We start from the raw sequence: 15,733 nt of genomic DNA, 5'->3' as shown, positions 1-15,733 counted from the left end.
AGGGAATGAGATCCAAAGAAGAAACAGAGGCATTGGTCTTGGACCAAAGGGGGAATATCTCTATTTTAACAGGAGGGAAAGAGAATAGGATGGGTGCAGTTGAAGGTTGGGTGGCAAATTTGCTAGGGAGAAGGTGTTACAGTATAATGACTTCTATGTTCTCCAAGAAATATAACAGAATTGTTGGCAGTAAGGGCCTAGAGCTAGTGACCTTAAAATTATAATCATATCAACTTGCCCTTTTGTGTTTCTAAAGTGTGGTGCACAGCTTGCTGGGTGCAGGCATGGAGGCTGTAGGCTGTTGAGTTCATCCAGGATGGAGGTTTTTCCAGATTGATGTGAGGAAAAGATAAGGAGACAAGGAAATTTATGGCATTGGCAAGAGGATTACTGAGAGTAGGAACCATGAAATCTAACCTGTGATGCAGGGAGGCGGGAGAAGGCTAGTGGTGAAAGTAAATGGGACCATGAATTAGGGAAGGGTCCCCTTAAGGTCAAGGAATGATCCTAGTGAAAATTGTTTAACAAACAAACTAGCCATTTCCTAAATTAGGGAGCAGTGTTCTATGTAAACAGGACGTTCAGTTGGGGCTCTTTCTATTTTAGTTTTGGCTGAAGCCCTAAAGACTGAGAAGAAAACAATAGGTGCTATAATGAGGGGCTATACCACCAATGAAGAACTTGTAAAGAGGGGTCAAACTGGTTTTGTGACCTTTAATCCACCCAACTGGAGTTTGTATAAGCACAAGAGTTGAAAAATTGAGAGAAGTTTTCTTTGGAGAATTGTTGGAATACCTTGGCTTTTTCTTCCTTCCCCCACCCCCGACCCCCCCAGGTGAAGGGAATGGTTCTCCTCTCTTCTTAAACCAAGTGAGAGAGATACTTTAAGGAAGCAACCTGAAGAGCTTCAAATGTGCCTCCTTAAGTTTGAAAAGTGTAAGGACTGGTAAGAGAAGTTCTGACCAAAGGGGAGAGGGGGGAGCGGTAAGGCTGCATTGGGAGCGCCCCTCCCCGCAGTGGGGTGGGGTGGGTATTTCTCCTAGACCACATGGGGGCCTGTGGGAAGAGGCAGTCTGGAGCTATCTCAGATTTCAAGACGGGCTGGAGGGAGCCGCCACCAGATGGCCAGGGGCTGAGGAAGGAATTGTAGGAAGCCGGTAGGAGGCAAGAGACATTGCTTCCTCACATTAGTGAGATAATGCCGACAAGGTCCAGGGTGTGGCTGTGGGACACGCTGGCTCTGAAGGAGTGAGTGGAAGGTCACTGAGGGTGAAGAGGTCAAGAAATGAAAGGTCTGGTGCTGGCAGAGTCATCTTTGTGGATGATGACGTACCCACGATATTGGCAAAGGTTGGGGTAAAGACTGCAAGCCACGTGTCCAAGGCCAGTGGTTCTCAAACTTGAGGGAGCCTTAGAAGATACAGAGACAGGCTGGTTGAAGTAGGATAGGGCCTGGACTTCTGTGTATTTTTACCAAGTTCCCAGGTGATCTGGAATATCCAGAAGAGTTTGAGAACCACTGCCCAGTATTTAGTGCAAAGAACAGAAGACTGTTCAGTACATAACAATATCTAGAAAGAAGAAGAAAGGAAGAGAGGGTAGTTTAGCCAAATAGCAGGGGCCCCTGGAAGCAATTTTTTGTTAGAAGAGGGTAGGGAAGTAGTGGTCTGGAAACAGTAATGGGGACAACTAGCCTTCCAACTCATTATCCGTAACTATCACTTTTCTTTCCCCCTTTCGTCCTTCCCATCCCTTCCTTGATGTGAACATGAGTGTTATGGGCTGAATTGTGTCTCCTCAAAAAAAAAAAAAAAAAGATAGGTTGAAGTCCTTATCCCTTGTACTTTAGGCTGTGAACTTAATTGGAAATAGGGTCACAAAAATTTGGAAATAGACATAATTAGTTAAGATGAGGTCATACTGGAGTAGGGTGGGCCCTAATCCAACATAATTAGTGTTCTTGAGAGACGGCAGCCACATGCAGACACAGAATGCCACGTGATGATGAAGGCAGAGACTAATTATGCATCTGTAAACCAACAAACACCAAAGGTCGCTGGCCAACCACCAGAAGCTAGAAAGAAGCAAAGAAGACTTCTTCTGCAGGTTTCAGAAGAAGGCATGGCCCTGCCGACACCTTGATTTGGGGCTCCCAGCCTTCAGAACTGGGAGACAATACATCTCTGTTGTTCTAAGCCACCCCTTTGTGGTACTTTGTTGTGGCCACCCTAGGACACTAATACAATAACGAATACAATGAGATGGTCCTTTTTTGATGTACCATACATCATCTCTATTACGTTCTACCCATGTTGTGTCCCTGTCCCCTTTGCATTGAATTTACAGTCTCTCTCAGGACACTGAGGACCCACGTGTAAGTCAATGGATGTCCTATGAACAAGGAAAAGTTCACTGCTCGACATGCTTAAGCTGAAATACAATACACTTTGTGCTCTTGATGGAGCAGTCAGCCTCCACACTGGCTTCTGCACTTGTTATTGACAAATGAGTCAGTTCATATAAGATGGGTGGCTTATTTGAGTAGGTGTATGTTAAAGTTATTTTGAAAAAAGGAAAAGGAGTCTGTAAAATATACCTGCATGCGACTCTCACAAGAAAGTGTTCCCATGAGGAATCTTAAAACAGTCTAAGCCAAAGTGCTAAGAAAAGTTCTCAGTAATCATATATAATGGGCTCCACTTCCAAAAGTCCTCCCACCTCCTCTGATTTTCACAGCTATTTTTTCCTTCCCAACACTGAAAGAAAGTCTTAGGCCATGGCATGGCTCAAGAGACCACACTAACTGACCCAAGAAAGATGAAGCTCTTGATTTATTTAGCAAAGGCTACAGAAACCAAGCAGAAGTAAGGTACCACTCAGAGCAGGAACAGAGAGAGACAGCATGTCTCATTCAGCTTTCTCCAACCTGCCACGGTCATGCCTCTGACCTGTCAGATCAAGACATATCTTGTGGCCCAGAAATGCTACTTCTAGAAATTTCGCTTACAGAAAAAAACTGAAGGGCCACGGAAAGGGCTAAGGTGGCTTGTAGATTCTAGAGAGAGGATGGAGTCAGTGGCTACTAGCTGAGGTGAGTAGTTCAAGCCTCATGTCTGGAAAAGAGGTTAGATGCTAAATCTCTTTTACATCAGGACCTTGAGCAGGGACAGTACGAGGGGACCTGGTATGTTAAAAGGGCATCTGGGCCGGAGATGCCTGTCCCAGCTTTGGCTGCACATACATGGTTCCAAAGTTCTCAATTCATAATCCAGCCTCCTGTAAGATATTATCACTCAGATGTTCTATAGCAACCTGAAGCTCACCGTACCTAAAAACTTAGTTCATTTCAGCCCCATCTCCCTTCCCCAGATCTGTCTCTTTTTTTTGAATTTCCTTTTTATATGCTATCCTGATCTCCCCAAAGACTTATCTGCTTGTACTGTCTCAAATTGCTCACCTCTGTCATGCTCTCCAAACTACCTGGTTAAGGCCTCCAGTGACCTTGGTGTTGTCCAATCTAATAGTCACTTTATATCCTCACGCTCACTTCTCAGTAGCCTTCAAGCTGCGCACTTCTCAGTTGACCATTCTCTTCTCTTGACCTCTGGTACATTACACATCCCAGTTTCCTTTCTATTTCCTTTCCCCGTTCCTTCTCTATCTTCTTACACTATCATCTTCAATCTCTGAAATATGGAGTCCCGCTAACATATCTTTAAATACTATTTTAATTAAATAAATATACATTGTATATACATATTATATATGCTGATCAACCATATATCCAGTAGGCTCCAGATTGTAAATATAATTACTAACTTGCCACCTCTCTCTCAGTCTCTCTCAGGCATCTCAAACACAACATAGCCCCAGTCAAACTCTTGATTCTCTTTCAAAGTTTCCCAGCTCTACCTGTCCTCCCCCAGTCTTCCCAACTCAGGCAGTGGTATATTCAGTTTCATGCAACTGTGCAAGCCAGAAACCTCTGCCTTTCCCTCATCTCCTACATCTAACTCATCTGTAAGCCCTATGGTTCTACCTTCACAAAAAATCTTAAATGTATTTCCCTTTATTCCTCTTCTACCACTTTGGTCTAAGCCAACACCTGGCCTCTGTGCTGATTTCTCTGATACACCTCTTGTCACCCTCACCCCGACCCCAATCTCTTCACCCAAACAGTCAGAAAGTAAAATTTTAAGAACTTCCTGCCATGGCCTACCAGGCCATGCATGATGTGGCTTTCGCTAGCCTCTTCAAGCTCATCTCATTCCTTCGCCCACAGAGTTTAAACCTCTTGTCCTTTCAGTTCCTGGGACCAGCCCAGCTCTTTCCCCCCTCAGGGCTTTTGCATAAACTGTTCCCTTTTCCTTGAACACTTTCAGCCTACTCCTTTTATGTTTATTCCCTTTGCCTAATTACATTTGACATTAGGTACAGTAGTTGACACATAGTAGTCTTTGAATCAGTATTTGCCGAATGAGGGCAACAAGTGGATCTGACTAGAAAATTCTACCAACAATCCATTGGTCAATGAGTAGGACAAGGGGAAACCACTTACTCTATGCCAGAAAATGCCTGCTAGAAAAACAGGATGAAGTTCATAAGGGTATCTAAGACTGGTGCTTCTTTTCCTTAAGGATTCTATAATCTCATCGGACGCATAAGAAAGTAACCAAAATATTGAAAGAACAATATTTAGCTAGCATGAGACACTTTAAATTCTTTCAGAAAAATATAAGGTATAAATCACAAATTAATAATACTCACTAAAGCAGCAGCAGTATAGAAAGATGACTAATTGCCAAATGATTCGTATTGATTTATGGTTCCCAACATTTTCATCACCACGTATTTGTTTCACTATGCTTTTCCCTCATTATTTTTTTAAAAAATAAGTCTAGTAAACAAACTATATTTATCATATGCAATAATATACTTTTCCATTTTTAATCATATGTAATGCCTTAGTTAGACATATATAACCCCTAATTAGCGCACTTAATCAGCATGCTATAAAAAAATGCAAGCCAAAAGTAGAGCCAGGTAGCTCTTATTATCTACTGAATTTTCATTGGGCTTTTTGAAATATTTAAAATATCTTGCAAAACTCCCTTCAGGTATTCCATTCAAAGCTTTAGCCTATGTATTTTGTAAAGAAAATAATACACTTTATATCTAGCTTTTTTCTTCATAAAAGTTTCCCTGTGCTCTTTGCTGATTAGTAACTGTAAAGTGAATCAGATTCTTTGAGGGAGAGACACTCATCATTGTGGTATTTTGATAATAAGTTATTCAAGGTTTAGATAGTCTACCAGCCCCCAAATACGTAGCAGACGGCAAAGCATTGCTCTACGTCATGGCAGATGCCACCACGGAATCTAACACGCCTCCTCTTTTCTTCAGTGTTTGCCATGAAGCAGTAGAGAGAGGAATGGAGAAGAAAGAAATGAATAAAACTTTCCTTTTTAATGGAACTATTGGGTATCTTTTAATTCTGTCTTTATGATAGGAGGTAACACTACATGCTAGTCAAACTGATTTGACCACTAAAACTGTTTTTCTTCTGTACTTGTTATGTAACTTTAATCATCTTAGACACCAGGACATGAATTCTTAAGTAATTTCCACCAAGCGGAGGAAGAACATGTAAGTATTTTATATCCATAAAATGAACACTTCTCCATGTGCTTTAGAAGTGTCTAAAATAAACCAATGATATTTTTCAAGTGGTCATTTTGATAACATTTCCTAAAAACTGACCACTTCAGCAAAATCAGTGTTTCTATAGAGGTGTTCAAGATATGCAAGCAAATCATATTACAAAATTTCTAAAGAAGAGGAATGTTAATCATAAAATTATCAAGGAACTTAACACCGGAACTCAAGATATTTCAATTCATAATTTTGCTAACAGGTGCTGATTCTTCTATATTTTTATAGCTTTTGTGTGGGAAGCAAGCTGTAGTTTAGTTGGTGGAAGTTTTATGTTACTAGACAAATGCTTGATAGATCAAGTTTTTTGGTTCTTAATGCACCCTATGATGATTCCAAATTTCCACTTTTTTCCTTCAAGATGATCACAAACATCCCCATCTTCAGACCTTAAAGGCCTTTACAAATGAACATTTTCCTCCACATTTTAACCACAGACAAAACAACTGTAGCTACTCTTCTGAAGTTATTTGTAGCCTCTTGAAAGCTGGAATCCAAAGCTGTAGGTTCTTTTTCATTAGATATTTAAAATTTTTTCTTTTATTGTGGTAATGTCCATAACATAAAGTATGCCATTTTAACCATATAGTTCAGTGGCATTAACTACATTCACAATGTTGTACAACCATCACCACTATCTATTTTCAAAACTTTTTCATTATTCTAAACAGAAACTCTGTATCACTAGGTATATTTTATGCAACATGTTGAATAAGTGCTTATTCATTAAATAAATAGTTCATCCACTAAAAAAATATTTATCAAGTTTATCATCAGGTTTATCATCCCATGCTTGATGCTGGAGATGAACAATGAACACGGATGAAGAACAAAAATGAACAATGGAGGGAGTGGCTCATTTTTGAATATTTGTGCCTTTCTGTGGATTGTCCTGTGACCAATCAAAATATCAGTAATAATATTAATATTTGCTGTCTGATCTAAGCGCTTTCTGTATGTTAATTCATTTAATCCCTACAACAATCCTATGAGGTAGATACTATTATTATCATCCTGATGCTACAGATAATGAAACAGAGGCAAAGGGAGGTTTAATAACTTGACCAAAGTTACATCACTAATAAGAGTTGGAGCTGGGTTTCCAACCCAGGCTGGTAGGTTCAGTGTGTGTGCCCTTGAAGCACTTCTGTAACTTTTTAAAAAAATAAGTTTTATTGGGGTATAATTTCCATAAAATAAAACACACCCAATTTAAGTTATGGTTTATTGAGTTTAAACAAGTGTATACAACCATACCACAACCACAGTCAAGAAACAGCACACTTTCATCACCCTAACTGTTCTGTTGTACCATTTTGCAGTCCATGCTTCCTAGACCCACAACCCTTAGTCTTAGGCAACCACTAGTGTGTTTTCTGTAACTAGATTAGATTTTTCCTTTCTAGAATTTCATATAAATAGAATCATACACTATGCACTATTTTATGTCTAGTTTCTTTTGCTCAGCATACTATTTGAGATCATTGATACCGTTGTGTGCACTAGTCGTTCCTTTTAATAGCTGAGTGATATTCCACTGTATGGATTTTCCATAATTTATTATTTCATCTGTTGATGGACATTTGATTTGCAGTTTGACTACTCTGAATAAATCTGCTGCAAATATTCATGTATAGATATATACCCATACATATTTTCCTTTGTCTTGGGTAAATACTTACAAATGGCATTGGTGGCTTGTATGGTAAATGTATGTTTAACTTTTTAAGAAACTGCCCAATTATTTTTCAAAGTCGTGGTAGCATTTTCTGTTTCCACCAGCAATGTATGACAGCTCTAGGTGCTCAATATCCTTGCCAACAGTTGGTATTTTTGGTCTTTTTAATTTTAGCCTTTCCAATGGATATGTTGTGGTGACTCATTGTGGTTTTACTTTGCACTTCCCTGAAGACTAATGATATGAAGCATCTTTTCATGTGTTTACTGGCCACTCATATACCTTCTTTTGTGAAGTTCAAATCATTTGCCCCTTGTTTTATTGGATTGTTTTATCTTCATACTACTGAGCTATAGAAGTACTTTGTATATTCTGGATTCTAGTCTTTCATCTAATGTGTATTTTGCAAATATTTTTTCCAGTCTGGGCTTGTCTGAATTTGTCTAAGAGCAGAGGTTTTGCATTTTGACAAAGTTCAACTTTTTTTTTTTTTTAATTTGTCCCTATCCTTGTTTTAAGAAATCTTTGCCTAGCCCAACTTCAGAAAGACTTTCTCCCTTGTCTTCTCATCCAGTCTTTTACAATTAAATATGGTGTTAGTTGCAGACTTTTGTAGATGTTTTAGCTCAGGTTTAGGAAGTTTCTTTCTACTCCTGATTTGCTGAGAGATTTTGTCATAAATGAAACATTTGTCAAATGATTTTCTGTATCTATCAAGATGATCATATTGTATTTTCCTTTATTTTGTTAATATGGTAAATAACATCAATCAATTTTTGAATTTCAAATCAATCTTATTTTCCTGAGATAAACCTCTCTGGATCGTGACAGAGTCTCCTTTTAACACTGCTGGATTCAATTTGCTAATATTTTGCTAAGGATCTTTACATACACATTCATGAGGGATACTGGTCAGTGATCTTCTTGTAATGTTTTTAACAAGTTTTGATATCAGTAATCCTGGCTTCATAAAATGAGTTGGGAAATACGCCCCCCTCCTCTCTTTTGTGAGGGAGTTTATATAGAATTGATATTATTTTTCTTTAAATGTTTGGTGAAATTTACCAGTAAAGCTATTCACATCTAGAGTTAGGCCCAGATTAGGGCCTAACTTTAATATTTTAAACAGATATTAGGAATTCAATTTCTTTAATAGATATGAGGCTAAGCAGGTTTTCCATTTCTTCTCAAATCAATGTTGACTGAGTCTTTTAAGGAATTTGTTCATTTCATTTAAGTTGTCAAATTTATTGACAAAGGTGTTCATATTAATTTATTAAGCTTTTGATATTTATAGAATCTGTAACAATGTCCCCTCTTCGGTTTCTAATATTCTTCTTTCTTCTTGTCTGTTGATTTTATTAATCTTTTCAAAAAACTAGCTTTGGGTTTAACTGATTCTATTAATTTCTGCTCTTATCCTTATTATGTCTTTCCTTCTGCTTACTTTGGTTTAAATTCTCTTCTTTTTGTAGCTTCTTAAATTGAAAGTTTTGTTGATTTTGTACATTTCTACTTTTCTAATATAAGGCATTAAAGGTATAACTCTCCCCCTAAGCACTGCTTTTGCTGCATCTCACAAATTTTGATATGTTGTGCTTTCATTTTCATTCTATTCAAGATGTTTTCTAATTTCCTTGTGTTTCTTCTTTGATGCATAGGTTTAGACATGTGTAGTGTAATTTCCAAATATTTAGGGATTTTCCAGATATCTGTTACTGATTTCTAATTAATTTACCTTGTAGTCAGAGAATATCCTCTGAATGATTTGAATTGAGACTTGTTTAATGGCCTAGAATATGGTGGTGTATCTTGATGATTGTTTTGTGTGCACTTGAAAAGAATGTGTATTCTGCTACTGTTGGGTGGAATAGTCTATAAATGTCAATTAGGTCAAGTTGGTTGTTGTTCAAGTATTCTATGCCCTTAATTTTCTGTCTACTTATTCAATAGATTGTTGAGATAGTAGTATTGAAATCTCTGACCATAACTGTGGATTTGTCTATTTTGCCTTGCCATTCTGTTAATTTTCACTTCATGTATTTTGAAGCTTTGTTACTAGGTGTCATCAAGGACACTCCACTCTAGCTGGACTCAAATGTCTTCCAGGCCTATGTGAGCACTGGAATTGGTTTACAGCTCCCCAGTCATTATATGAGCTCTTACAATAAGCCAGATACTGTGTTCATCAATGAGCATGGGCTAGATTATGTTCTGATAACAGGCAACCTCCAAAGCTCAGTGGCTTATAACTTACAACAAAGCTTTCTTTCTTGCTCATGCTACATGTTCACTGCATGTTGGCTGCAACTATCTATTCTACATCTTCTTTGAGACTCAACGTGATGGAGCAGTTGCTCTCTAGAACATTGTTGGTTGTTTTGCAGAGGGAAAAGAGAACATGGCAAGCTCTTAAATCTTCTGCCTCAAAGTGTCATATGTCACCTCCATTCATATTTTATTGGCTAACTCAACCCTCATGGCCAAGGCTGATATCACTTGGATTGGGAAGTCTAATCCTCCCCCAGGAAGGAGCACCGAATGTTTGTGAACAATAAAATAGCCTACCATACTATGGTATGCATTCAAACACTTTCTCCTTTAATTTTCATAACAGCCTTCTAGAAATAGATACTATTATTGTCTCCATTTTACAGATGAGGAGACAGAGGCTCAGAGAGTAACCTGGCAAAAGTCAAACAAGAATCAAATGGCGGGGCCTGGACCCAGCTTGTTTGACCCCAATATAATAGTGCTATCCTGCCATAAGAGAAAAGGAGGGGAAGGAGTGGGGGAGCCTGGGAAGGAATGTAGCAGAGAGGCAATGAAGGGAGACACCAAACACAATTGCAAACAACTTCCTATGGAACTCCAATCCAGGGATCAGAAAGGGGTAAGGGGAAGGGAATGGGGAAGGCCAGAGACAGGAGACAACTCTTCTCATCTCAGTTCTTCCCAGTCCACCCCTCATCTTATGTCCATCCCCTTCCACACGCCCCTATCTCACACCAGCCCCTGAAAGCCGAGCTCCTGCCTCTCCACATTCCGAAAGGCCCTAACCCTATTACCTGCACTGAGATTCCCCCAAATCCCAATCTATTTTTAAAATTTATTTATTTATTTGGCCACGCAGCGCGGCATGCAGGATCTTAGTTCCCACAAACAGGGATCGAACTGGCGTCCCCTGCAGTGGAAGCGCGGAGTCTTAACCACTGGATGGCCAGGGAAGCCCCCAATATATTTTAACTGATTATTCTGTTTACGCGGTACCCCCATCCCCCAAAATGAATTACTACATAATTCAGCATTTACCAAAGATATTACCATTATTTATGCCTGGCATATTGTAAAAACCCCAACATTTGACACTTTTGTATTATTGTCTCTGGAAGCATGTATGTTAGTGATTTGCACCTGACCTTCGAACCAAAATCAATCTCCAAAACTTTCTGCAGCAATTCTATGAGAATTGGAGGTGGACATAGCTCATTAGCACAACTTTAGAATTACATTAAAAAGAAAAACGAGAAAATATTATTAGCATGTATTAAAAAGGCTTTAAATCTATGTTATATAGAATGCTCATAAAAAATACTAGGTCCTTATTATAGAATATAGGACCTATCTCAGAAAGAAACAGATGCTACGTTCAAAAGGAAATAACTAGTAAATACATGGAAACGTATTCAGTCTCACTAATGTAAAAGAAATGCAAATTAAAACAACAATGAGGAACATTTTACACTTATTAAAGGGGCATACAACCTTCAAATGTCACTACTTGGTTATGGGGTTTTCTTTCCTTCAGTTAGACTGTTATAATCTTAAAGTGCTGGTAATGCTCCTTGTTGAGAACCATGTAATAACAACATATAACAAGCTCATATGGGTTAAAGGTCATAATATTTAAGCTATATTTTCCTGAAATGGACCCTGACCTTGTCCCAGCATTCTAGTGGGGGACGGCAGCTGCTTGATAAGCCCCTGATGGAGTACTGTCCGTCTCTGATGGAAAAGGTGGAGCCCATGGGCAGGGCTCTCAGAGCCCCTTGGTCACAGGGTGGAATCAAAACCTCCTCACATCCAGTCTTCTGACCTTTTATCCTACCTCTTGGAATGTAGTCTGAAGAAACAACCCACAAGGAAAAAAAGTGAAATAAAGATTAGCTGCTACATTAATTATCATAGAAAAGATTACAAAATAGATGCCTAACAGCAGGGGAATAATTTAAAATATGGTGTAGTAATTAAAATTTAAATTAGAAAGACTACACAGCAACACGAAACATGCTTCTGAGAGGGTATGAACTGAAAATGGGAGAATGAACTCACTGCAGTTTTTTCACAACGGCTGGAAGGGAGCAGGGTCAAATGAAAAGTCAGCTCTGCTGAGGCAACATGATTCTGAGCAAAAGTTCTCTTGCACTTATTTAGATTTATTGTGTAATACAGATAGAATATTTATGTAATAAGAAATCTATTTTTAGAGAAAAGGAGAAATAGGACACTATGACCCTTTTCTACTCTGCTTCTCATTGGAGGCTCCAGGATTTCATTAAAATGCAAAACTCAAAATCATCCTCGTTTCTGGTATATTCTGATAAATATATTATAAGCCTACTCTGAATTTGAATTGGTCATCCTCATGGTAGGGTTTGCATGTGGATAAATAGCTCTTCTATTAATCCAATTAGCACGGAAGGCAATAAGGGAACATACACCTATTATATTGTCCACTTTTTAAGGTTTTTAAATTGCAGGGTATGATGCTGAGTGTTTGTAAAGTCAGGAAGCATGGGAGAAACTGACCTTTTAGGGCATAGTCTTTACATTTTTAAAAAATGCTCAATATGGTTTTGTTTTCAACTACATACTGGGTGAGGAATCATTCCCTTTAAAACAGTGGGTTTAATTGTTAATCTGAAAAAAGTACAATAAATACAATTTTATCTGCGTTTCCAGATTTTTGGATACGTCTGTAGTGTTTTTACTGTACTTTTCAGATTAACAGTTGGGCCTACTGCATTACATTTAAAGATGCTTCACCTGAGAAGGGGTTTGAAGGTTGAAGAAAAACATTCAGCATATTACTTGGAAATGTAACTAAAATACTGTTTACAAACAAATTTGGCTGACATTTTGAGCACCTTGTGGTGTCTTACCCTTAGAATTGCATCTCCTCAATGGCAGAAATAGAAAAGCCAGACACAGTCTCCCAAACTGTGGGGATCGGGGTGTGGAGGGAGGAGGGCGGGGGGAGGAGGAAGAGGTGTAGGGGTTTGTGGCTGTCTTGACGGAGGAAAATTAGGTTTGCACAGAAGCCTTGAAATTAATTATGGGCTCACTGATCAACGGGAATGAGATTGAGGGGAGTGAACAGAGGAGGGGAAAAGAGCAACACGCCCTCCATACTTCTGGGAACAGCTTTCTTAGTATCCCACAGTGAGACTGAGGTAAAGTCGCCAGGTAGATGAAGCTCTAGATACTTCTCTCTTCTCAGTAGCTCTCCTAGCCCTCAGAGGTGACAGTGGGAAATGTGTGTGTGTGTGTGTGTGTGTGTGTGTGTGTCGGGTGGGTGTGGAAGCCGAGGCAGTGGTATGAGGAAGGAGAAGAAAATCTCCAAGAAGATAATGAGGCTGCTGAGTGTGGGAGCCCAGAGCAGGAACTATCCTGGGGCTGGAGGGAACAGGAAGCCATGTGTATAAATGTGTGTGTGTGTGTCTCTTTTTAGATCCTTTCATTCAGGAGGCATCTCCCTGGAGACTGAGGAGACGGTAGGAGTCCCCTGGGGTGCTGTCAGCTCCATTTGCTGAACTTGTGGAGAAAGACTGAAATGTGAGGTAAAGGAAATGCCTCCAGCCAGCTCCCAGGGAGAGGCAGGTCTGGGAGGAAGCGGTGGGGAGGTGAGAAGGAACTCTGACCTGAGTAAGTTGGAGACATTTCCAGACGTGTTTGCCTGCTCGTTCTCCCAAGCTCACTGCACTAGCACCCTGGTCAGGAAGGAAAACTGTACTGTCCTGTGGTGCTCTCGGCTCTAGGACAGCTGGAGGGATGCTCCCCTAACTTGTGTTCTCCCCTTCCTTACTTCTGGCCAAACCCCAGCCTCAAAGGAGGGCCATGCCTAGGCCAGTGCTGATGACAAGTCCAGGGAGAGTGGTTGGAGGGCCAGTACCTTCCCTCCAGGGACTTCACAAGCTCTACATCCTGTCAGACACTCTCCTCCACCACCCCACCCTACCCTTCTGTCTGTCCTGGCTCCTCCCAAAGGCCTGACTCCCAGAGGTTTATTTCTGACCAGGAGCCACTAGGGCAGAGGAGGGTTGTGGGGTTGATGTGTCACACCATATATTTGTAACAGCCTTCTTGGCTACTCTTTTTCATTGCAAATGTAAAGTAATCCATCTGCAGTGTTGCTTCTGTGGTCCTATTTATATCCCCATTTCTGGGGAAAGTGTGCTCCATGTTGGAAAAAAAACAAAACCCTTATAAACAAACATTTGGAACACAGACTCTTTAAAGAATTTTGTCTCAAAGCCTCTGGAAATGCCACTTATTTACTACAACAAGCATGGCTTGTGTACCTTATGCCAGGTTGGGACACAAATGGGGCCATTGCTACTGGCGCTACGGGAATGGTTTTAGGTTGTACATGGGCCAGACAGCAAATGCCACTGACTCACATAGTGAGAAAGTTATTACCACTTGAATTCTCTTTCCTTCTGATTACACCAAGGAGGAGGTCTCAGTTGGGTGCTAATAGATCTTTAACACCATACTGACAGTTGCTTATTGCTATTATTACTATTTTCACAGGTGTAGGCTCAGAGCTTTTGGCTGGTTTGCTTGGTACAGAGGGCAGAATTTCAATCTGTATCTCTGCAGCTGGATCCAGCCTGCAGACATGATTTGCACTGTACCAAATATTTTTTTAAGCCAACGTTTAAAAACTCAGGAAATTTTGCATAAAAATTCAGATTTCTAGCTTCTGTTGAATAATGAGAACATCTGGCACTAGCAGGCCCAGATTTCTTCAGGGCAACAGCTGGTTCTCCTCTTCAAAGAGCACACGTGCTCTCCAGTGTGCCAGTCTCCGCCACTCCCTATTGTAGTACACGTATTGTTCATTTCCATTACCTTCCCAGCCCCTCTAAGCATTCGAGTCTTAGGCCTATTTTAGGAATTTCATGGCTAAAAGGTAGATCATACTCGAATTTGAGTTGTAAGATGAGGTATTCGGTCTTCATTATATAGGAAATAGAGAGCTATTCATTTTTTAGCAGGGTGGCCAAGCCCTTAAAGCAACTCTTCCAAAAATGATTCTGACTGTTATTTGACATCACATCTGACAGAATGAGGGGAGGAAACTGGAGGGGGGTGAGAGGTGCTGGTGAAGAAGTGACTTCAAACCTCATTGCCTGGCGAGATGGGAGCTGGGGCCTCTGAGTGGACCGAGGTGCTAGGAGCTGGGCCTAGGCAGCGAAAGGAGTGGGCCTGGCCTCCGTGGCTTTTAGACTTCTACTTAAGAGCAGGGTTGGAAGCCTTGGGCAGTGCAGGGGCAAGCAGGGAGCCACAGCTGGGCTGGAGACGCAGTGAGGTGAGGCTGGTGGATCAGAGCCGGGAGCGGCTCCTCGAAGCAGAGATATAAGGCGAGGGGCTCCTAACTAGGGGCCTGCAGCAGGAAGGGAACCACCAAAGAGGTCAAGCTGGTTCTGGCCAGGCAGGCAAAGGTCATAACAGGGTGGTTGCTGTGAGAATGGAAATAGCTGAAGAGACATAAGAGGCACTTCAAAGGAAGATTCAATAGACTGGTGACTAATAGGAAAGAGTCTGAAGGAGGAATGAAAAAAAGGACTCTAAGACTTCTAACTTGGAAGCCAAGGAAACAGTAATGTTAGTAACACATATCGCATAGAAAAGCGAGGAGGGGGAGGAAAATTTTAAGTATTGAATATATGAAATATGAGGTGCTGTCCTGTCTACTGGGCATTGGAAGGACTGGAGTTTATAGAGATCTAGGCTGAAAGTGACCAGTAAGGTATCATCTGAACAGAGATAAGAGATGAAGATGGAGAAAAGGCAGAGGGAGTGAGAGGAGAGTAAGGAGTGAATCTTGGGGCATATTTATATTTAGGGAGCCCGTGAAAGTATTGGGAGTGGTCTGAGACGGAGGAGGAGAAACATTTAGCTCCATGCTGGTCAAGGGGCCAGGCCACGGTGCTCAGGTAAGTCAGAACCTTCAAGGACCAAAGTGAATGAGGACCAAGAAACAGAAGCAGAGCCAAAGGAGAGTGTTTTCTAGAGAGATCTCCACATTCTTTCATTCGACAAATATTTGAGAACCTG

This window comes from Eschrichtius robustus, chromosome 6 (assembly GCF_028021215.1).
Source record: "Eschrichtius robustus isolate mEscRob2 chromosome 6, mEscRob2.pri, whole genome shotgun sequence".
Classification (NCBI taxonomy): domain Eukaryota; kingdom Metazoa; phylum Chordata; class Mammalia; order Artiodactyla; family Eschrichtiidae; genus Eschrichtius; species Eschrichtius robustus.
This window is presented reverse-complemented; position numbering follows the sequence as displayed.